Source organism: Amphiura filiformis, chromosome 8, assembly GCF_039555335.1.
Source record: "Amphiura filiformis chromosome 8, Afil_fr2py, whole genome shotgun sequence".
NCBI lineage: Eukaryota > Metazoa > Echinodermata > Ophiuroidea > Amphilepidida > Amphiuridae > Amphiura > Amphiura filiformis.
Genome location: NC_092635.1, coordinates 56,784,323 through 56,809,037, shown reverse-complemented (window position 1 = coordinate 56,809,037; position 24,715 = coordinate 56,784,323). Strand labels below are relative to the sequence as shown.

Sequence of the window (24,715 nt, the reverse complement as noted above, 5' to 3'; positions counted from 1 at the left end):
TACAGCTGAACAGTATCTGTAAGCCATTTTTTCAACAATCAATAGTGTAAACAATATCATCACAAGTGGGTCCAGTTACCTATATATTAGAAACACCATCTACAGAATTGGAATTTGAATTTATTAGGAATTTATTCATGTACCTACGGACATCATTCAGTTTTTCTATAAGTATATTTTCGTTATAATGCGGTGCAAGGATGTGATGCGGGTACCCGTATATCCAGATTCAGATCTAGTTCAGTAGTCAGTTCAGTTATACATTGTTTTTGTTATTACTAACAATACAATGATCTATGGAAACGAGAAAGATACTATTGGACATTAGATGTGCCAACAATATTCAGCAAATACTAAGACCAAATGACACTTCAATTGTTACATGCATTTTACGACAAGTGGTGTTTGCAGTAGGCTAATGTGCTTTTTCATTTGGAAATTTAAACAGGTTATACAAAAAGGTTATACTCAGGTTACGGCTTGTTTACAAATTCAAGCGAATATTCCAGAATACTTCCAGTGACTTACTAGAGTAATTCCAATGCTGAACTGGATAAGGAATTATAATTACTTTGAAACGCCCAAATCACTAGCAATTCAACCATCAAATCCACCCATCAAGATTTTGATCTGCAATCCGGATGTGTAACGGTTAGACTTGCTTGTAATTCGCTAACCTCACTCTAGTTTTAGGTAAGTGTCCATCAGTTTGAAAAACAAACATAATCCAGCTGGCTATTCAGAGCATGAAGACAGCAAATAAAGGTAGGAGGGCGTGCATGTATGTGATGTGGATCTGGACTAAAATGGTGTTTTGATAGGCATCAAGCAAGTTGTACCGAGTAATCCCAACGTTATCCATGACCAATTGAGAACATGCTCTCTGTATATTATGTTGTTTAGATTTTACTCTGGTCGAATTCTCTCTAAGACCTCTAGGAGATACACCATACGAGTAAACCATCAATTGGTTTCCTCGAGACATTGCTTTTCAAGCTTTAAATTTCATTAGTTTACGCACTGAAAAGATAAATCTTTATCAGTATAGGTAGGTGACATTAATTATTACACTGGGAACAAATTATTCTCGCTTAGAGTTTCAAAACACTTCAGGCTACATCAATAGTTTCCCAAGTTGGGAACACATTCTTCTCACATGATAGGTAGTATTGGTTAAGCCTACAAAATGCTTCAACAGCGTTATTAGTTTTACCAAGCTGTGAACACATTCTTCCCACATGAAGGTAGTATTGGTTAAGCCGACAATAGTTTCTTAACTTGAAAATACATCCCTGATAAATAACTGTGCTTGTGTACGACATGGTAAAAGGACGTTATTGTAAGGATTTGAAAATAAATTCTTTCTAAGTGGTGGTAAGGGAGATGGTAAGACAGCACTACTTCCTTAATTTGTAAACAAAATCTTCCTGGGTGTGGCTTGCGGACAGGGTAATGCTGTGTTATTTTCCTAGCTTGAAGTACGATAATATAAAGGTTAGGAACACAATCCTCATGTGCGTAGTTTGTTAACGACTTCAATACATTTAGGTAGGAACAAAGCCTCTCAACATGAATGGTAAAACTATACTCGTACATACGTTCATACAGTTGAGAATGAATTCATCCTAGATTAAGGTGGTAAAAGTACATTAGTGCCCTGTAAAGTGTGCTGAGGCTTGTGGATCAACGTCTAGGCGTTGTGCCTGTGCGTAGCGCACTATAAATCACTGCGGTTTTTTTCCATATTCACGGTAATAAAATACGACACGTGAATAAATATTGAGGACAAAATCTCGCATATGCAAATGGCATGAAAAGGAAAAATTATGACAAATAGATTATCGTATTAGGGTAAATTATAAGTAAAAAAGTATAAAAGTTTATATTAATTTCCTTAATTGCAATCTTATTCTTCTAGCAACCTAATATCCAAATTTGATTATTAACAACACTGATACATAATTATATATAACCTTTTTTTTCACAAACATCGGTTGTTGGGTTATAAAAAAAAGCGCAGTGATTTATAGTGCGCTATGCGCACAGGCACGTTGCCTAGACCAGACGTTGATTCACAAACCTCAGCACACTTTACAGATTGTTGCTGACCTCTACGGCCCCATATCATCCCACAAACCATTAAACAACAACACAGGGACTTGTTGCTAAGAGGCATTCCACAATTGCCCTTCGCAGCCAGGATCAGCTCCCCGAGTTTCGTACGGGTTACAACAAGACAATTAGCCGTAATTTCCTTTTCCAGGGGAATTTCAAGCTAACTCAATATTTTAGACGAGAGTGTACTATAAACCACGGCCGGGGTTTCAAACCCGCAATTTAACTTATGAGCTAACTTGACTGGTTTATATCATCGGAGTAGTTTACCTCAGTGACCAAAGTTGTTTTAGAAATATTCTCGTGACGTGATGACCTTTCTCTTATTTGTGTTGCACAGTTCAAGGCATAATTGTGGGACACTTTTTTTACAATCAAGGAAAATCAATATCGACACGTTCCCATGAAACCGGTAACGTGTCCAAATGATACGCATTTGAGACTTTCATATAACTTTTTAAATTAAAAATATTTTAAACAAAAATAAGCTTGAAAATGAAGCCAAAGGTATTTATGTATCCAATATACTTTATGAAGAGAGATACAATTTGTGAAGGATCTTTAAAGGGTTCTTTAGTCGTCCGTAGTATCAATGCAATCCCACCAAATAAAGTATTTACAATATTACAAAGCAACAAATGTATATTAATAAACAAAATCTTGCTTTCCTTGAGTACAGATTGTTGCAAAAAGATTTCAACACTTAAATTTTGAATAATTTAGAAAAAATGTTGAAATCTATGGGATATTTTAAAACTCTACCGTAAAGAGTAAACATCACGCTTTATTTTACCCCAATCGGTGATTTAAAGGAGTATTTCGTGATCCTAGCATCCTCTTTTTATGACATTTTTCAGTAGATATCCACGAAAAAAGCTTATTTCCAAAATGTCAGTTGATTCCGATTTTGCGTTTGCGAGTTATGCATGATTATGTGTATTACACTGCTCCATAGACAATGTGTTGTAATTTCGTTCTGGTGCACCAGAACGAAATTCAAATTTAACGATATTTTTGCTAAACGAATTAATCTGCAAGAAATATTTGGTACATAAACATTATGTAGCCAGAGGTATCCAGTGGTGTAAAAATCTCAACTTTTTTGAGAAAAGTGGGGGATGAGGCTGTGGATCACGAAATGCCCCTTTAAAACAATAATATATACTTCAGCAAACAAGGGGAACAGTTTTAATATACATGGAGGTCTCAACGCTTTCTATCGTTTCTAAAATTATTCGCCAACCGAGTGCTAAGACAACATGTACTATTATGTTTTGCCACATCCTAAAATACAAACACTTTCATGAATGTTTCGTTGTATCTATATCTTAAAAGCATTTAAAAAGTAGCATCTCAAAGGTAGGTTTACAATCACATTTCTCGTAGGTAAGAATAAACAAATCATCAATTCGTGAAAACAGCAGTAACAACTTGTTTAACCTTTTCTGTTATCTTTTTCATTTGGTAGATAATGCAAATTTCATTATATTGAAATGCAAAACATCAGTTATTGAATTACATGTCAATGTATACGTTACGTTGCTTTGATAAAGGTGTCACAAAACTATCAAATTAATTCATTTACTCACACCTGGAATTGGATAGATTACTAAGGAAAGCGATAGCATCTGTGGCATTGACCGAAAGGTGATGTGAGGACAGGTCTAACATATCTTATCTTATTATATTACCGAGCAAAAGGGATTTTGTTCGACCTTACGCGATCACAAAACACGCAATAGAATATACTCTCTACCCATTTTGTGTCAGAAACGCGCCAACTTGATGGATTTTGATTTTATTGTTTTAAAGCAGACAATCTGTTTCCTTATAGATAATTGTAAAAATTTATTATGACACCCAAGCACATAAAAATAATATCGTACACTGGCATCTACAGATAATCGTCTGATTGCAACCCAGGCCACATTTTTTTTCAATTCAAATTAAATCAGACGGCATAGGACTGTGTATGTATGGGGGCAGTCATGAAACCCAGGAAATCTAAATGACCATACAATTGCAGTTTTTCAAAGTAACGTATTTCTTTCGATTCAATGTTCTTTACGACACTAGGGCAAAGTCGAGTAGTGTTTACAGAACAAACGAAGAGTAGAGAGACTCGCTAGAAATGTTTAGATAAAAGTATACATTGATATTTCGAAACAGTACCAATGAAACTAGCAGTTAAGAAATGTCGTCAAATTAACTACTAAACCAAATCCTGTTGAGAGTGTATAGTATGCCTTTCACGTGTCAGATAATCGGTGTTCACCTGGTTGCATCCATTGATCTGAAATTGGCAAAATATCGCACTTTCTTTCATATTCTGCAGATAAAATGGATTTGGTAAACTGATGTTGACATGTATCACGAATAAAAAATAGTCCCCATTCTTGTACAGATTCTTTTTCGACTTTCATGCGAACTTTCAGACTATTGCAACAGCTGTCATGTTGTGAAATTGTTTCTAGTCCGGAGTGCAAATCTTGTTTGTCCTTGCCTTATAAGAACTTGCGCATTTCAGCGACTGAATTTACTTAAGCTCGCCGTATGTACATGTATAGTACTTAATTCCATATTGATTTTATTTATTTATTAAATTAGGCTAAGGGCACTGTACAGGTATCTCACGCTTAGCATTTAGCAGTGTCTTCATCCATTTATCCTATGTAATGTATTTCCTCGTGTGTACTTTGTATATTTATTAAATATTCGTACTGCATATTATTATGTTGTTTGTATTTTTATGATGTTTGGATAACTGAACTTTACTGATTATTTCTCGCCAAAAATTTCCACCGAAAAGATCGCCTCACCTTAAGGCATCTGTGTAAGCTAGTAACTGTTCGATTGATAATAGAATTACTTCAACGATTTAACAGAATAATGACCACACTGTATATATGATGGAAAATGTGACACCGTTTATTGATTTGTGTAAGAAAGAAGCAAAGTATGCAGAAAAATGAGGTACAAATTTGTTTTTACTTCAAAGGAGAAAGTTTATTTGATGATAATGGCCCGGGATAATGGTAAATTGACCTGTGCGCTATAAAGCCATGTAAGCGACGGTTATGATTAATGTAATAAACACGGCACTCTCAAAATAACCACATTATTAGTTTATACATTATAAGTTATCATCATTGAGTACGACTATACTTGATTAATAGGATGAAAGACTTCAGAATACTGCGATAACATACTTGGTTCAGGCATACTGGATGAAAATAAAGCCAATGAACCTTACTACACCATATCAAATTACACGCTGTTTTCCACAAACAAATGATTATATCCATAGAATGGCCTTAAGGAACAATAGTTATGTCCAAATATTTACAACGCTCAGCAGTGGACTTCGGGTATATATATAAATGCGCATATATAAATGCGCACGTGACATCTACAAGTCGCCATACCGTGTTCAACGATGTAAGGTACCCGGATATGCACAAATTCCACACGCAAAAGTATAGGCGAAAATGACAGGTTACAAGGAAAATTGGCTTTGCAAAATAGTGGCATTGATTGCAAAGGGCAAAATAATTTGACCCGAAACATAAACTCTTTATTTGGATTTTCAATTACGGAAAAAAAAAAATTATGACGGAAAAGCTAGATATAGCTGATTTAAAAAGTTATATTTCATTATTTCCGTGCTAAATGGGCGTGGCAATTGGCCATATTGATGACGAAATGTGATTCTTACTGGCATTAAGGTCAGAACTGGGTAGCTGCCGATGATGTTATTTGATAATGTTTGCACGTAGGGAACTTAGGGGGCTGTCATTTTCCGTAGTGCCGCCAATGAATAACTCTGACCCTAATTTTAACTATAATTATAACGTAAATTGAGGAAACTATAACTTTAGCCCTTTTCGGCATAATGACCCTCTCAAACTAATAGGCTAGATGTCCCCGCCCGACCTCCTCAACTCTAACTTACTCATTCGCTCGCAAATGGACAAAAAAACAAATTCAAAATGTGTTTTAAGCACCTTTTGTGTCCCCATGCTAAATCGGTAATCTGTACACCCTTTGTCACCCTTTGACGTACAATTTAGAGTATAAACACGTAGATGACTGTACATGATCTAATCATCCCGCTGGAAGATGTTGAGGAAGACTCGTATACTATACATCACGCTCATACGTTATATGACAATTTGACGTACAATCACGTATGTGATGCATGGTTTGAGGTTTATTCAGCTAGTAAGTTAGATCCGTCATACACATTATTGTCATGGTATTATATTGTAATTGTATACGTCAATTTTGTTCAGTTTGATTCAACCGGCTTATAAAGTTTTACTTTACACGGAAGGGGAAAGTTAGCAAAAAAACAATTAATTTATGAGTGTAAAAGGGGGTAGGGGTGGTTTTGGGGGAAGGGGGGGAAATAATATTTATAAAATTATAAGTAAGGCGAGAAAGAGAAAACCCTGTTCTACGGGCGAACGGACCTTTCAAGTAGGGTCGGTCGGTCGGTTGGTATGTTTAAAAAAAAATTTTAAATAACCCAAAAAATCACACAAATCTGTAAATAAATTTCAATTTGAGAAAATACAAAAAACAAATTGTCCTGAAATTTCCGAAATTTGGGGTCGGCATTCATTTGTACAGGAAAAATTTGTTTCCCAATTTGTTCAAAATAGAACAGGGTTTTCGTTTTTCGTCGCATAAATAAATAAATAAATAAATAAATAAATAAATAAATAAATAAATAAATAAATAAATAAATAAATAAATAAATACATATAAGTACATGGGGGTTGCTGTGCAATAATCATGATCCTTTGATATCCATGATTTATCCTTGCAAATTTATAGCATCGAACCTCCAGCCAATGTTCCTTGCCAGTGCTAGCCACGAAACAAGGTCACAACTGTAGCCACTCCTTCAATGATCGCCATTTCAGTGATTGACAGTGATGTAATGCAAATATGGCGCTGGCTATCTGGTCACGTGCGCATTTATAAAAGCGCATTTATATATACAACCGAAGTCTACTGCTCAGTGTCATAATGAAAAGGTTATTGTGGCTTTTTTTATAATGCCTGATATTTTTACAACCGTATCTGCGAAAGCGTCGAAGGCGAATGAAGAGAAGGTCGGAGTAATCCGATATTCTTGGGTAATAACACGGGGTTTTTTCTCAAGAAATACTAAGCCAATAAACACTAATAGCTCTAGAACGTTTGACAATTTAATAAGTTTAACTTTTGGCGGGAATGTGTGGTGTGGGAGGGCTAACGCCGATTGACTGCTATTGTATCTTCACGCGCTTAAGAGAGAAAAAGAAGAAAACAAACACCGGCGAAAATCATCCAATTCCAAATTATAGGAATGACCCAGGACAAAAAAAGACGAATCGATAACACTGCAGCGTCTTGTTCACGGAGGTATAAACCGATCTTTTAACGTCAATTAACTTGCGCTAGTTTTCCTTAAGCATTATGACATAAACACACCCACAAACATCCTACACAAGCATACATGCCTGACAAATCTATACAAGGGTTAAATAACATTGTATTGTTTACTTGCCGTCTGCTTTGAGTCGTTAGAAAGAGAAAAGGGTACGTTTCCTTGTCAATGAAATAGCCTGATATTGCCCTACTTTGTAGGAATGAGGCCTGTTTAACCACTATGCCGTCAATAAGAACCTACTTGAACAGTTAAGTTCTACTTATTCGGCAAATACTAGTAATACTTATTCATAAACATAGAACGAACAGTCCATTATAGTAAGGCGTGCAAAACTGTGTCCTATTCAAGTGTTTATTAACCCATACAGCAATATCCTACTCTGATAAACAAAAATTACATTCTTCCTCTAAAATAGAAATAATTTGTAAAACCATTGCAGTATTAAGACACAATATCATCACCGGCACACGCCTTTCCTTGCCAGATACTAACGTTGTTCTTCTAGCTCTTCCATTCTTCCTCTAAAATAGAAATAATTTGTAAAACCATTGCAGCAAGACACAATATTGTTCTTCTAGTTGCTATTTCAAAAAGGACAGGAATGTAAATGAGTGCAGTGGTAGTTGGTACAGTTGACAGAAAGGTGTCAAAACTTTTTGAATCATTCGATGTGGCAACTAAGAACTAGAAAGCGAAGAAAAGGAAGGCAAAGACGAAGATGGCGGTATGACTGTCTTAAACAGCATAGAGATACGCTACTTGGACAAGGAATGCACAAGATAGAATTGAAGATAGTTGAAGAAGGCAACAACATAGGATGAAACAATCTAGGTGAGTTGAGGTTTTACATGTGCCTTATTAATTACGAAATTGTGCCGTGGAACTCGTACGGTTTTCAACCTCAAGTTACCGGCGATTGTATGCAACTGAGATGAAAACAAAATGAGATGTATGCAAATGAGATGAAAACAAAATCCAGACATGAAAGATCCGTACATATTCTTCCAAATTAAGATCCAATTTACCAACCATTGACAAAAGAAACGCAACATACTTGCATCATGGAGCTAAATAATATATCGAGGGTTGACAAACAGAAGGCCTTAACTCACTTTTGGCCATTTTGAGATTTTGGTACCAAAATAATCTGTAATACCCACAGATTCTTAAAATCATAAAGCCTTAACTCAATCAACTTCCTATTGCATCTATAGCACAATAATACTTGGTCACATTTCAATGCAAAATATTATTTTACTCATTTTTCGCAAAAAGGAACTTTTTGAGTTAAGGCCTTCTGTTTGTCAACCCTCGATATGATTGGCTTGTATGAAATTCCAATCAATATAAAAAATGGAACAAATGGAATTTGTCAGTTACGGCTTGCTGAATGTTCCAACATACATGACATCATGTCTTTAATAAAAAGGCAAAAAAATTAATTTAATGGGCAAGGTCATCAAAAAAAAGTAAGTCGGTATCCACGCAACAAGTCCAAGGCGACAATCAAAAGTAATTGAAGTGAATGCATGATTTCTAAAATGATGCTGCGAGACTATATTAAACAAGGAAAAATATTTTCAAGGTTACCACTCTTTGAGTAAGAGTGTCGCGTGCTTTCGTTTCCTGTCTCGTATAGAAAAGATATCTCCCCACAGATCCGTGATTTCATGAAAAAGTAATACTTTATGACACAGAATAAACATGCTATGCAGCGACGTTATCCCAAATACATAGTAATCGTGTCTACTATCTTTCCTGTGGGGAATTGGAATGAGTTACATTTTTATTTAATAATACGCTTACGCCGTGACCGTACACAACCATATTCTTATAGTGTTTACCGTGACATGCAATGGGGTAGTCCCTGTGGTTACATGATGTGCATTGTTAAAATCGAGCATTATAATTATGGTCCGAATTGGTTAACTTCAGAAATACATATCCGTATGATACCAGCAGGAGTCATATCAATTTGTAAGCGCTCTTTGGCAAAGTCATAGTTCATTGAATTTACGACCGTATGACAAAACAGACGCAATCAGTAACTTTTTGCATAAGATTTGCAAGTTAATAGTGTATGGCCAATATAAGTGTGCTCTTTCATTTAATGACATAAAATTTGAAAAATATTGTAAGGAACACTTGAGGTTTTGACTATTAAAACCTATATCTTGTTCCAAAAAGACAGATTTACCACATTCGCGTTTCTATAACATTGAATTGAGTTATCTGTTGACCTAATGTTTAAAAAAAAAATTTAGGAGGCATTGTTAGCTTTCCTTCAATACAAAAACAAATCTGATTGGATGAAGAGAACACTTGAGGTTTTGGCAAAAAACTACTCACAGATGTCTATTTTCCACTATATCTTACACAGCTCTTATGATGCTATGCACTCAACCGTGTAGTAAAACACAGACTGCGTAGCGACTAGACTCGCTGTGCTGGAAATAACTATGTACTCGGGGTTATCGTGGTGGAAACTGTGCGTAGATGCATTTAGAAAAGATTCGTTTTGTAGTCAACCTTTTCATATTGTTAAGTTATTTGACCAGTTTTGCCAATAACGTCTCTATCCAGCGGTGCGGCTGTACTATGGCTTTCAAAGATGGCGAGCATTACAGCACGTAATTGTTGAGGCTCATTGCAGTTTATCGAAATATATTTGGAACAGTAAGCATATGATACAAGCCTACATAAAGGGCGTATGTTGTAGCGATTTGCATGCACTGTTGTTGTTAGCTTGGAATGGGTTTGGAGGTATCACATCAACTTACAGATTTGCAAAAGAAAGACCAGCTCAATATCAACGAAGTCTGTCGCAAGGTAGAGTCTAAACCCAGGCTTAATCTCCAAAAACCTGGAAATATACACACTTAAAAATAGGTAGTCAAAATGACCCTAAAGTAGTAATTTTTGACCCCATAGCAGGGTCAACTATGCACCGAACCCATTGAAGTCATTTTTGACCCGGAGATGAAGTCAAATGATTTGACCCAAATTGTAGTTAAAAATGATTACATTTAGGGTCAAAAATGATTTGACCCCAACAGAGTCAGTTGAAAAATAACCCTTCAAAAAACGACTATCTCCGGGGGACATAATTAGAAAATAACCCCTAACGTAGTTGAAATGACTACATTCAGGGGTCCCGGTTTGAAAATGACCCCGGAACGTGGGTCAAAAAATTACTATATTTGGGGTCATTTAAATATGACCCTTTTAGGGGTCAATTTAATATGATGTCAACAACTGAAAATGACCCCTATGGTAGTCAAATTTTGTCAGAAGCATTGGAATCACTACCGATCTACAACGACCCATTATTAGAGTTAGAAAGGAGAGAAAATTTCAATTTACATCCTTTTGAAAGTCAAATTTGACCTAAAACATCATCCTAAACCCAACGAGCAAAAGAAAGAACACACCGTCAATAGAAGAGATTGGTGAGATACAGGTAAACGGGAGCTGAATGTGGAGCTTAAGAAAGCTATTTCAAAAGACAGATCTGACACTGAAATACAGAAGGTAAACCACAAACAAAAGAAAAATCAAACACATGAGGAGTTCACGCAAAACCCTCACCAGTATGCTAAAAAGTTACTGGACACCGAAGGTGAACAACGTCTACTAGAATTTAGAAAGGAAGTTGCTGATATATACTTTCGTAACATCTATCATGTCTATTATAACAACAAAAGATAACAAACGTCAATTTCCGTATAACAACTTAAGAGGCAACCCAAAATCAAGGGCCCCAAATCACCAATTTGTAGCAGAACCACCATCCTTGTTAGAATTGGAGCAAGTCATGTTGAAGGAGAGGAACAAATTTGCTCCAGCTGTGAACGCTATTCCATATCTGGTGTACAAGAAATGCAGATATCCTGACTATAATTCAGATTATCCTGAAGAGAATCTGGGGGAGAAGAAACTGCGTCTGTTGTGGAGAGTAGCAGAAGCTGTCTTTATACTAATTGACTAATCTAAACCAGAATTGTTTAAAAACATTACAATGACGACATTAATTTCAGTAAAACAAAATGTTTTTACAAGTGCTTGCCAATTGCCTGCTCATTTTTATGGTTCAGGATGGATACAAAGACCAAGCCAATCTGAAAAGATTTTTACCTGGAATCGCAGGATGTGTGGAACACACTCAAGCTCTTATGGAAACTCTTCTTGATGCCAAGTAAAATGATAAAGAAATTGTTGCGGCCTGGCTAGACTTGGGCAATACATGTAGACCAGTAGCTCACAATTTGATCCAGTTTGCTCTTGAATGGTATCACATTCCACATTCCACATGACATGAATTATTCAAATACACAACTACTATTATGAGCTGTTTGTAGGTACCAGAAATGGACACTGACTGGTTTATGTTACAGATAGGATAATTCTATTCCAGGGCGGCTCTCTATCAGTTGTTTTAATCTTCTGTAAGACCTTTTACATGTCAAGCACATCTAGGCATCAACAGCTGAAATCTAAGAGATAACGCTGACGAATCTTCGGCCAGGCACAAGTGACCTAGTGAAGGGGGTCGCCGTAGATAACTGGTCGGGTAATTGTTAGAGGACAGGCAAGTGTAACCAACAATTGACCTTATTACACTAATCGGAACCGACTGTAACGAGGACTTTCTTTATCATGGGTCATCTGCTCCGCCTTTATCAGATGAGCCGCAGGGAGAGCGGCGAATATTTGTTTGGTCCTGCGGGGAATTGAACCCGGGACAAGCTCCTCTACTCCTTGCCTATAATTAGTAGGGTTTGCTTTGGAGGTGCCCTTCGTATGATAGACATTACATAAGAGTCCAGAGCCCGATTTCAAATTTGAAATACCGAATCTCATAGCTTACTCTGGATCTATATATATCCTAGCGAACAAAATACATTAACGAAAAACCTCCCATAATGTCCCTATAAATCATTTATACTACGCACAAAAAGTATACGAAAACAAAAACAAAGTCTTAAAGACACTAAAACTGAATTGGAAAATAAAGTAGTCCATAGATGGAGAATTTTGTTCTGCGTACATTGATAACAGCCAGTAACCTTTTGTCACGGGTTCAATAAAGCCTGACGTTTGAATGCTCACTCCGTTCCGTTCAATATCTGCGTGCTTCGAAAGAAAAGTCAATACATATTTTTGTCATTTTTGAAAAGCTCTCTTTTTTATTCAAATTTGTATAAATAAGTTATAAGAAAATAATGTCATATCGTACAGAATGAGGTATCAAAATACGCAGACCAAAATTCTCCGTATATCGACTACTTTATTTTGTAATTTAGTTTCAGTGTGGATTGGCTTTTGTTTTAAGTGTTCGGATACTTTATGTACGCAGTATAATTAGTATAGGTCGGAAAATGTTTTGTTATGTAACCTCTTTATTGTTTTTCTTTTTCTATAAATTGATTTATATTATCCTCAGGTTACATATGTTTCCACGGTCACTGACAAATTGGCTGATTAAATAATGAGGTTGCTTGGAGGAAAGCGCAGAGACCTACGGGGACTTTGATATAACGATTTAACGATAAGGTCGTTAAAGGCTAATATTATATGAATTTATTGCACGTGCTTAATGTACTTTAAAATTCTAAATTGTAGTGAAATGACCCAACGTGTAAAAGGGGGAAACAAGTTATCCTAAATGAAGGAAAAGGAAGTAAAGAAAAGCAACTAAAGCAAAAAAGAATACGGCAAATTTCAATGAACTGTAGAAATTTACCGAAGCAAACTCGTGAAAAAATTTTTGTTGGCAGTGACCTGAAAATGTTTTTTTCAGTTTTTCTTGCTATAATACAATCACAATTACTTTTACCCCAAAATAACACCACACATATCAACATCGAATCAAATTCCTCCATAAAGTACAAAAGAGTTGAGCAGCAATTCCTGCCAAGGAAATATACAGGGTGTCCCAATAAAACAGAACCCTCATTGCACCCTCTTTTTCTCCTATTTTTAAAAAGTTGATCAAATGTATTTTGATATGTAAAGAAACCTTTAATCGTTAGCTTTAATAAACCAAAATAATTATTTCAATCGGCTCACAAATTTTGAAGATATGCCCTCTTTTTCACTCTGTCCACGGATGAGGTTTGGCTACATCAAAGATTAAAATGAAACACACGGTTAATGACATGGATAGAAAATAGCATTAGGCTTTGGAACGCATTCACTATGAGCGAGGATCACCAGCTAGCCCGGGCAGCTAGCCTCCAACATCTTCGCAACCGTATTACTGCTACATTCGCAAGTATATGGCGCAAAAAGAGGGTACGCAATGCAATTGATGAAATGAGGACTAGGGCTGAAACCTGTATTCGTCAAGGAGGCAACCAGGTAGAGGGCAAAGCAGCACATAGTAAACTCACTTCAGAAGAACAAAGGACATACCAAACAGGCTATCTTTTATCCCAAAAAGAGAAAATGACATGTTGTAAATAAAAAAGAAAGCAAGAAACAACAAAGTAAGTCATACCAGTCACTTGCCTTTGTTGATAAACATTGAGATCGACTCATCTATAGTGAGTGTGCCTTATCAGATAATCGGTGTACACTTGGCTACATCCATTGATTTGAAATTGACAGAAAATTGCACTTTGATTTGTTATGTTCAAGAGATCAAAATTGATTGGTTTTGCATAAGCTTGCCGTTTTACCAACCACTGTTCACAGTAAAACAAATGATGTTTACATTTCCTACGTCATATTTGGAGGTATCCGAGTATTTGACTGTGTCATTTATTTGCATGCTAATAAGGTCCTTACATAATGAAGATAGTATTTTGATTTGGAATTACGATTCTGGGCACCCTACCATTAAGCTGACCGAGCCATTCCAATATATTTTTGTTGTGGTACTATGAAATTCTGCTTGTCATCCCTCGACCATGATTATGTTTACATTAGGCTGCGTTCACATAGAAGTATACTATTCGGGTATACGGTGCACGTTTTGCAGGTGCACGCGTATAGCTCAAATCGAGCAAGGCAATTTCATAGTACCGGGTCCCATAAGGCTACGATCACATAGAAGTAAATCAAAGAGCCCTAGGAATAAAAAATTGTAGTGTAATTCACGCCAGATACAATTTCTTTTAATGACAAAAATGAATTTTTGTAATCGTTCAAAAAACCAAACGTTTTATACAAATTTTGAATTTAGCCTGAATCCGTAAATATGGCACCTCTCGCCCTTTTTCAGGTCAAGGCTGTTTTTACCATTATGCAGCGAATCATTGTTGAAGCTATTTCACATACATGTCTAAAACACTCTAGAGAAAGAATTTTGCCATATACTGCTGAAATATCTTTTGTTGATTTCGAATGATAGTGTCTTAACGTCGTAAATTTTAAGGTCAAATTTCTAAAATCAAAACAAAACATTGCGACGCAGATATTCCACGACTTAAGCAATTTCACAATCGTATCAGTGTCTTTATTATTTGTTTGAGCCCTTTTCCAAATGTTCGTGCTATTTATACATAAAACGACCAATCTATCTTTACAAAATGCGTCATTTTAATGTAAACAAAAGGCTAAAGATAGCATTATCTTTTATTATTACACTCTTCTGTTCAACTGCCTCCGTGGCAGAGCGGTAAAGACCGGGACTGATAATCAACGACGCGTGGAATCGTTGGTTCGAGTCCCCTCGAAGCCTGTGGGAACTTTTTTTTCTTCGAAATTCATGATCGCATTCCGAAATGAGTCACTTGTCGCTAAATCGTGGATCGTATCCTTAAACAACACATTTAATAATAAGGTTCATCAGCATTTACTCGTTTCCCACGAATTTAATCATAACGACATTACCATTTGTGAAAAAACAAAAACAAAAGCCACAAAATATTTTGGTGACAGATGGATGGACCTTTATTATAATTAAGCCTTAATTATGACTGACGTAAATTCGTGGGAAACCAGTAAATGCTGATGAACCTTATTATTGATTTGAAGGTGTTGATTAAGTAATAAATTCATTAGGTTTAATGTTGATTTGCCTAAAAAGAGCATTTGATTAATGTGTCTCATTCCATGTACATGGACATGATTGAAAAGATAATTAATTAACTGAAAAACAAGGACAATAGCGGCGTTTTAGTTTGGTACAAATATTTTGTAATGTACACCCCTGGTGGGTTTTTAAGAACAAAATAAAGAAACAAAAATTTAATATCTCTGACTGCATTTACAACTTTTATCCAGTAGTGTTTATTATGTAAAATATGCTCCACAAGTTTAAAGCAAAGTCACCTGCGTCCGTTACAGTAACTGTTTGATTGATAATATAATTATTATTATTTACACGATTTAACTGAATAATGTCCACGATGTAATTTGGAAAAAGCGATACTCTTTATTGATTTATGTAAGAAAGTATGCGGAAAAGGTGAGTAACAAATCTGTTTTTATTTCAAAGGAACAAGTTCATTTGCTGATAATGGTAAATTGACCTGTGCACTAAGCGACTGTTATAATTTAATGTAATAAACACGGCACTCTCAAAATAACCACATTATTAGTTTATACATTATTAGTTTCTCACCGAATGTTATCATCATTGAGTGCGACTATACTTGATTATTAGGATGAAAGACCTCATAATACTGCGATAACATACTTGGTTTAGGCAAACTGCATGAAAATAAAGCCAATGAACCTTACTACACGATATCAAATTACACGCTGTTTTCCACAAACAAATGATTATATCCATAGAATTGCCTTAAGGAACAACAGTTATGTCCAAATATTTACGACGCTCAGTGTCATAATGAAAAGGTTATTATGGCTTTTCTATAATGCTTGATATTTTTACAACCGTATCTGCGAAAGCGTCGAAGGCGAATGAAGAGAAGGTCGGAGTAATCCGATATTCTCGGGTAATAGCGCGGATTTTTTTTCTCAAGAAGTACTGAGCCAATAAACACAAAGAAAATGTGAATCGTCTGCACTTGAGCGTGGTCTGGGAAGGTTAACGCCGATTGACTGCTATTGTGTCTTCTCGCGCTTAAGAGAGAAAGAAGAAGAAAACCAACACAGGCGAAAACCATCCAATTCCAAATTATAGGAATGACCCAGGACAAAAAAGACGAATCGATAACACTGCAGCGTCTTGTTCACGGAGGTATAAACCGATCTTTTAACGTCCGATTAACTTGCGCTAGTTTTCCTTAAGCTTTATGACATAAACACACCCACAAACATCCTACACAGCATACATGCCTGACAAATCTATACAAGGGTTAAATAACATTGTATTGTTTACTTGCCGTCTGCTTTGAGTCTTTAGCAAGAGAAAAGGGTACATTTCCTTGTCAATTAGATATTGCCCTACTTCGTAGGAATGAGGCCTGTTTAACCACTATGCCGTCAATAAGAAGCTACTTGAACAGTTTTAACTTAAAAGTTCTACTTATTCGGCAAATACTAGTAATACTTATTCATAAACATAGAACGAACATCGAACAGTCCATGACGTGCAAAACTGTGTCCTAATCAAGTGCTTATGAACACCTTCGGTAGTATTCTCTGCTAAATAAAAGACACTCTTCCTCTGAAATAAGGAATGCTTGTAACACCATTGCATAATCACCGGCTCACGCCTTTCCTTACCATTTGAAAACATTGCTATTTAAAAGCTGAACAAGAATGTAAACGAGTGGAATTGGTTGCGAAAAAGGTTTTACATTTTTTTTAAATTATTTGATACTCACTCGTCGCGTCAGTGTTTTCAATAGAAATGAGGCACATTTCAATTACATTACTTTTAATGTATTTATGCGATAATTACACATGTTATATTTACCCAATTCAGCGAATTTTACTCAAATGGAGAGCTTTGGACACTTGTATGGCAAAATGTTGAGGATGGTTTTTTTACTCGACCATGAAATCATTACTGGTGGGCACACGATAATTCGCCTACATGCCCTATGGAGAAACCAATTCTTTTGTTGTGCATTCACCCATAATAATAGCAATCAGATTTTGGGATGGATGTATAAACAGTGATTTGATTATAACAGAAACACATAATCATTATTTGCCTTTATTATGGATGAGTAACCAAATGTTGACATAATTGTAAGTTGGATATCCACCACAACAGAATAGCTTCTGGCATTTACTTATCTTCTTAACTCCTCAACAATGGTCACTGACCTTAGTCAATGGACTAAATCTACAGAACTTATCCATGGCAAATCATGGCCAACTCTTTGAGCTGTGTGAAGTTATTGTTGGGCCAACTATCGAGTGACCACCGAGTAATGCATACTTGGTGAGTTGAATAATCATGTTTAGCTCATGGAAGTATACTTGTAATCAAATGTTTGTATTTGAAATTACAACTTGATTTTTTTCTAGACAAAATGCGTCACCGAGTGGCAACCAAGAACTGGAAAGCGAAGAAGAGGAAGGCAACGACGAAGATGTCCGAATAACTTAAGAGCAAATACAGAGGCGCTACTTGCACAAGACAGAAATTGCAGATAGATATAGAGGGCTTCGTGTATACACATAAAACATAGGATAAAACAGTTGAGGTTTTGGTATGCCTTATTAACATTATTAATACGATATTGTACCTTAAGGAAACGAAAGGCAAAATCAAGTTGCTCTGATTGAGATAAAAATAGACTTGTTGCAGAGAAATATGCAAAATAATCTTAATTCTAAAATTTGAGCCAAATCGGACAAACGGTTTTTGAGATATTGCTGTTGAAAGATTCGTTGAAAGATTTCTATTGTTTTTGCCAATATATTGATGAAGTTAATGAAGAAAATTGGCAAAATGTGATCATTAATTTTAATTTTTGCCAATATTTTGCCAATATTTTATGAATAAACCTTCATACTACTTTTACCTTTAAGAATTTTGACCTGAAACTTTGCCAATGTGTCTCTATGACCTAAACCTTTAACATGTGATTTTCCCGCAAATCTAATTTGCATATTTGCATAATTAATTAGCCTTAAGTATAATGCTAATTAATTATGCAAATATGCATATAAGATGGGCGGGAAAATCACATGGTAATGTTTTAGGCCATAGAAACACATTGGCAAAGTTTCATGTCAAAATCATATAAAATAAAAGTAGTATGAAGGTTTATTCATAAGATATTGGTATAATATTGGCAAACATGAATATTCATGAGCACATTTTGCCAATTTTCCTCATTAACTTCATCAATATATTGGCAAAAACAATAGAATACAAAGAAACTAAAAACATGCATATCTTGACAACCGTATGTCCGATTTCCTTCAAACAAAAACTATTTTGCTCAGTGTATTTAGCCTAACTTATTCAATATATTCAAATGGTTCTAAATTCAGTTTCTGTTTTCCAGAAACATCGTTTCGAACCCCCTTAAAAGGGCATTTCGTGATCCACAGTCTCATCCCCCCACTTTTCTCAAAAAAAGTTGAGATTTTTATATCATTGGAAACCTCTGGCTAAATAATGTTTATGTACAAAAAATGTCTTGCAGATTAATTCGTTTAGCAAAGATATCGTCAAATTTGAATTTCGTTCTGGTATACCAGAACGAAATTACAACACATTGTCTATGGAGCAGTGTAATACACATAATCATGCATAACTCCCAAACGCAAAATCGGAATCAACTCAAATTTTGGAAATAATCTTTTTTCGTGGATATCTACTGACAAATGTCATAAAAAGAGGATGCTAGGATCACGAAATACTCCTTGAAGTTACCGGCGATTATATGCGAAGGTTTGAAAGGCGTTTGTATGCAAAATGAGGTGAAAATAAAGTCCAGACATGAAAGATACGTTTTTCTTCAATGCCTGACATAAGAAACACGTATACTTTTAGTATGGAACTAAGAAATATGTGATTGACTAGTATTATATTTCAAGCAATATAAAAATGGAATAGAAGTGATACTTCTTCCAATTTAAGATCCAATTTACCCAACACTGACATAAGAAACACGTATACTTTTAGTATGGAACTAAGAAATATGTGATTGACTAGTATTATATTTCAAGCAATATAAAAATGGAATAGAAGTGATACTTCTTCCAATTTAAGATCCAATTTACCAAACATTGACATAAGAAACACGTATACTTTTAGTATGGAACTAAGAAATATGTGATTGACTAGTATTATATTTCAAGCAAAATAAAAATGGAATAGAAGTGATACTTCTTCCAATTTAGGATCCAATTTACCAAACATTGACATAAGAAACGCGTATACTTTTAGTATGGAACTAAGAAATATGTGATTGACTAGTATTATATTTCAAGCAATATAAAAATGGAATAGAAGTGATACTTCTTCCAATTTAAGATCCAATTTACCAAACATTGACATAAGAAACACGTATACTTTTAGTATGGAACTAAGAAATATGTGATTGACTAGTATTATATTTCAAGCAATATAAAAATGGAATAGAAGTGATACTTCTTCCAATTTAGGATCCAATTTACCAAACATTGACATAAGAAACGCGTATACTTTTAGTATGGAACTAAGAAATATGTGATTGACTAGTATTATATTTCAAGCAATATAAAATGGAATAGAAGTGATACTTCTTCCAATTTAAGATCCAATTTACCAAACATTGACATAAGAAACACGTATACTTTTAGTATGGACCTAAGAAATATGTGATTGACTAGTATTATATTTCAAGCAATATAAAAATGGAATAGAAGTGATACTTCTTCCAATTTAAGATCCAATTTACCAAACATTGACATAACATGCATAAGAAACACGTATACTTTTAGTATGGAACTAAGAAATATGTGATTGACTAGTATTATATTTCAAGCAATATAAAAATGGAATAGAAGTGATACTTCTTCCAATTTAAGATCCAATTTACCAAACATTGACATAAGAAACACGTATACTTTTAGTATGGAACTAAGAAATATGTGATTGACTAGTATTATATTTCAAGCAATATAAAAATGGAATAGAAGTGATACTTCTTCCAATTTAGGATCCAATTTACCAAACATTGACATAAGAAACGCGTATACTTTTAGTATGGAACTAAGAAATATGTGATTGACTAGTATTATATTTCAAGCAATATAAAAATGGAATAGAAGTGATACTTCTTCCAATTTAAGATCCAATTTACCAAACATTGACATAAGAAACACGTATACTTTTAGTATGGACCTAAGAAATATGTGATTGACTAGTATTATATTTCAAGCAATATAAAATGGAATAGAAGTGATACTTCTTCCAATTTAAGATCTAATTTACCAAACATTGACATAACATGCATAAGAAACACGTATACTTTTAGTATGGAACTAAGAAATATGTGATTGACTAGTATTATATTTCAAGCAATATAAAAAAGGAATAGAAGTGATACTTCTTCCAATTTAAGATCCAATTTACCAAACATTGACATAAGAAACACGTATACTTTTAGTATGGAACTAAGAAATATGTGATTGACTAGTATTATATTTCAAGCAATATAAAAATGGAATAGAAGTGATACTTCTTCCAATTTAAGATCCAATTTAACCAACATTGACATAAGAAACACGTATACTTTTAGTATGGAACTAAGAAATATGTGATTGACTAGTATTATATTTCAAGCAATATAAAAATTAAAGAGAAGTGATACTTCTTCCAATTTAAGATCCAATTTACCAAACATTGACATAAGAAACACGTATACTTTTAGTATGGAACTAAGAAATATGTGATTGACTAGTATTATATTTCAAGCAATATAAAAATGGAATAGAAGTGATACTTCTTCCAATTTAAGATCCAATTACCAAACATTGACATAAGAAACACGTATACTTTTAGTATGGACCTTAGAAATATATGATTGACTAGTATTATATTTCAAGCAATATAAAAATGGAATAGAAGTGATACTTCTTCCAATTTAAGATCCAATTTACCAAACATTGACATAAGAAACACGTATACTTTTTGTATGGAACTAAGAAATATGTGATTGACTAGTATTATATTTCAAGCAATATAAAAATGGAATAGAAGTGATACTTCTTCCAATTTAAGATCCAATTTACCAAACATTGACATAAGAAACACGTATACTTTTAGTATGGACCTAAGAAATATGTGATTGACTAGTATTATATTTCAAGCAATATAAAAATGGAATAGAAGTGATACTTCTTCCAATTTAAGATCCAATTTACCAAACATTGACATAAGAAACACGTATACTTTTAGTATGGAACTAAGAAATATGTGATTGACTAGTATTATATTTCAAGCAATATAAAAATGGAATAGAAGTGATACTTCTTCCAATTTAAGATCCAATTTAACCAACATTGACATAAAGAAACACGTATACTTTTAGTATGGAACTAAGAAATATGTGATTGACTAGTATTATATTTCAAGCAATATAAAAATGGAATAGAAGTGATACTTCTTCCAATTTAAGATCCAATTTACCAAACATTGACATAAGAAACACGTATACTTTTAGTATGGACCTAAGAAATATGTGATTGACTAGTATTATATTTCAAGCAATATAAAATGGAATAGAAGTGATACTTCTTCCAATTTAAGATCCAATTTACCAAACATTGACATAAGAAACACGTATACTTTTAGTATGGAACTAAGAAATATGTGATTGACTAGTATTATATTTCAAGCAATATAAAAATGGAATAGAAGTGATACTTCTTCCAATTTAAGATCCAATTTATCAAACATTGACATAAGAAACACGTATACTTTTAGTATGGAACTAAGAAATATGTGATTGACTAGTATTATATTTCAAGCAATATAAAAATGGAATAGAAGTGATACTTCTTCCAATTTAAGATCCAATTTAACCAACATTGACATAAGAAACACGTATACTTTTAGTATGGACCTAAGAAATATGTGATTGACTAGTATTATATTTCAAGCAATATAAAAATGGAATAGAAGTGATACTTCTTCCAATTTAAGATCCAATTTACCAAACATTGACATAACATGCATAAGAAACACGTATACTTTTAGTATGGACCTAAGAAATATGTGATTGACTAGTATTATATTTCAAGCAATATAAAAATGGAATAGAAGTGATACTTCTTCCAATTTAAGATCCAATTTACCAAACATTGACATAAGAAACACGTATACTTTTAGTATGGAACTAAGAAATATGTGATTGACTAGTATTATATTTCAAGCAATATAAAATGGAATAGAAGTGATACTTCTTCCAATTTAAGATCCAATTTACCAAACATTGACATAAGAAACACGTATACTTTTAGTATGGAACTAAGAAATATGTGATTGACTAGTATTATATTTCAAGCAATATAAAAATGGAATAGAAGTGATACTTCTTCCAAATTAAGATCCAATTTACCAAACATTGACATAAGAAACACGTATACTTTTAGTATGGAACTAAGAAATATGTGATTGACTAGTATTATATTTCAAGCAATATAAAAATGGAATAGAAGTGATACTTCTTCCAATTTAAGATCCAATTTAACCAACATTGACAAAAGAAACACGTATACTTTTAGTATGGAACTAAGAAATATGTGATTGACTAGTATTATATTTCAAGCAATATAAAAATGGAATAGAAGTGATACTTCTTCCAATTTAAGATCCAATTTACCAAACATTGACATAAGAAACACGTATACTTTTAGTATGGAACTAAGAAATATGTGATTGACTAGTATTATATTTCAAGCAATATAAAAATGGAATAGAAGTGATACTTCTTCCAATTTAAGATCCAATTTACCAAACATTGACATAAGAAACACGTATACTTTTAGTATGGACCTAAGAAATATGTGATTGACTAGTATTATATTTCAAGCAATATAAAAATGGAATAGAAGTGATACTTCTTCCAATTTAAGATCCAATTTAACCAACATTGACATAAGAAACACGTATACTTTTAGTATGGAACTAAGAAATATGTGATTGACTAGTATTATATTTCAAGCAATATAAAAAAGAACTTCATCCACATTTTGCAGGATTTTGTGCATTTTTTAATATGACCATCATTATATCAAGGAAATTATAATATATAAATTCTCGAATTATGCATAGGTTTGCTTTTAAAGCACCCTTTGCACTAAAGCATCATATGCATACCATACATGTATTTTTAATATATTTCAGTTTCTAAAATCCAGGGCCTGGTTCTTAATTTGAAATAATAAATCTCATAGCTTAATAATGTGGCTCAATTACAGTCAGTCATGCGCATCGGTCAATTTATGTCCCAGCCAATAAAATACATTAAACGGAAAACCTCCCATATCCCTATAAATCATATTAGTACAGGTCGGGAAAATATTTTGTTATATAACCTCTTGTTTGTTTATATTTTTCTATAAATTGATTCATATCATCCTGGGGTTATCTTTGCTTCCACGGTCAGTGACGAATTGGTTAATTGGATAAAGAGGTTGCTTAGACGAAAAGGCAGAGACCTACGGGGCCTTTAATATAACGATTTATTTAAGTCGGTAAAGGCTTATATTATATGAATTCCTTGCATGTGCTTAATGTACTGTAAAATTCTAAAATATAGTGAAATGTCCCAACCTGTAAAAAGGAAAACCAGAGTCATCCTAAACAAGGGAACATATAGGAAAGGAAAGCTACGAAGGCAAAAAGAGTAGAGTGCTTTTCAATGAACTGTAGAAATTTACCGACTCATAATTTTTTGTACAGATGTAGGCAGTGAGCTGAAAATGCGGTTTATTTCAGCATTTCTTGCTACAATACAATTATTATTCGGGAATTTATTACTTTTTATTACAGTACTCTTATCCAAAAAAAAAACAGCATTATTTCAACATCTGACTAAATATTTTGCAAAAGGACTATTTTACATTCTTAGTCAGTGGGAGTGGTCTATTACGTAGACACATAATCTGATTGGACAATTCTTAGTCAATGGTCTATTACGTAGACATATAATCTGATTGGACAATCGCATTATTTTGGGTGTCGTCTATCAGGCGGTAGACGACCCCACGCCATCATGAGTGTTGATAACGCGCTCATAGAGGTGCGCGTATGTATCGCGTTGTATGCGTAGACGCAGTGCGGAATACTCG

General features: G+C 34.1%; 1 long non-coding RNA gene across 1 annotated transcript in view; it reads right to left on the bottom strand.

Annotated features, from left to right (window-relative positions):
• LOC140159268 (uncharacterized) overlaps nt 1–24,715 on the bottom strand; it is a 486,168-nt gene that overhangs the window by 291,245 nt on the left and 170,208 nt on the right. The gene's annotated exons all lie outside the window — the stretch shown is intronic.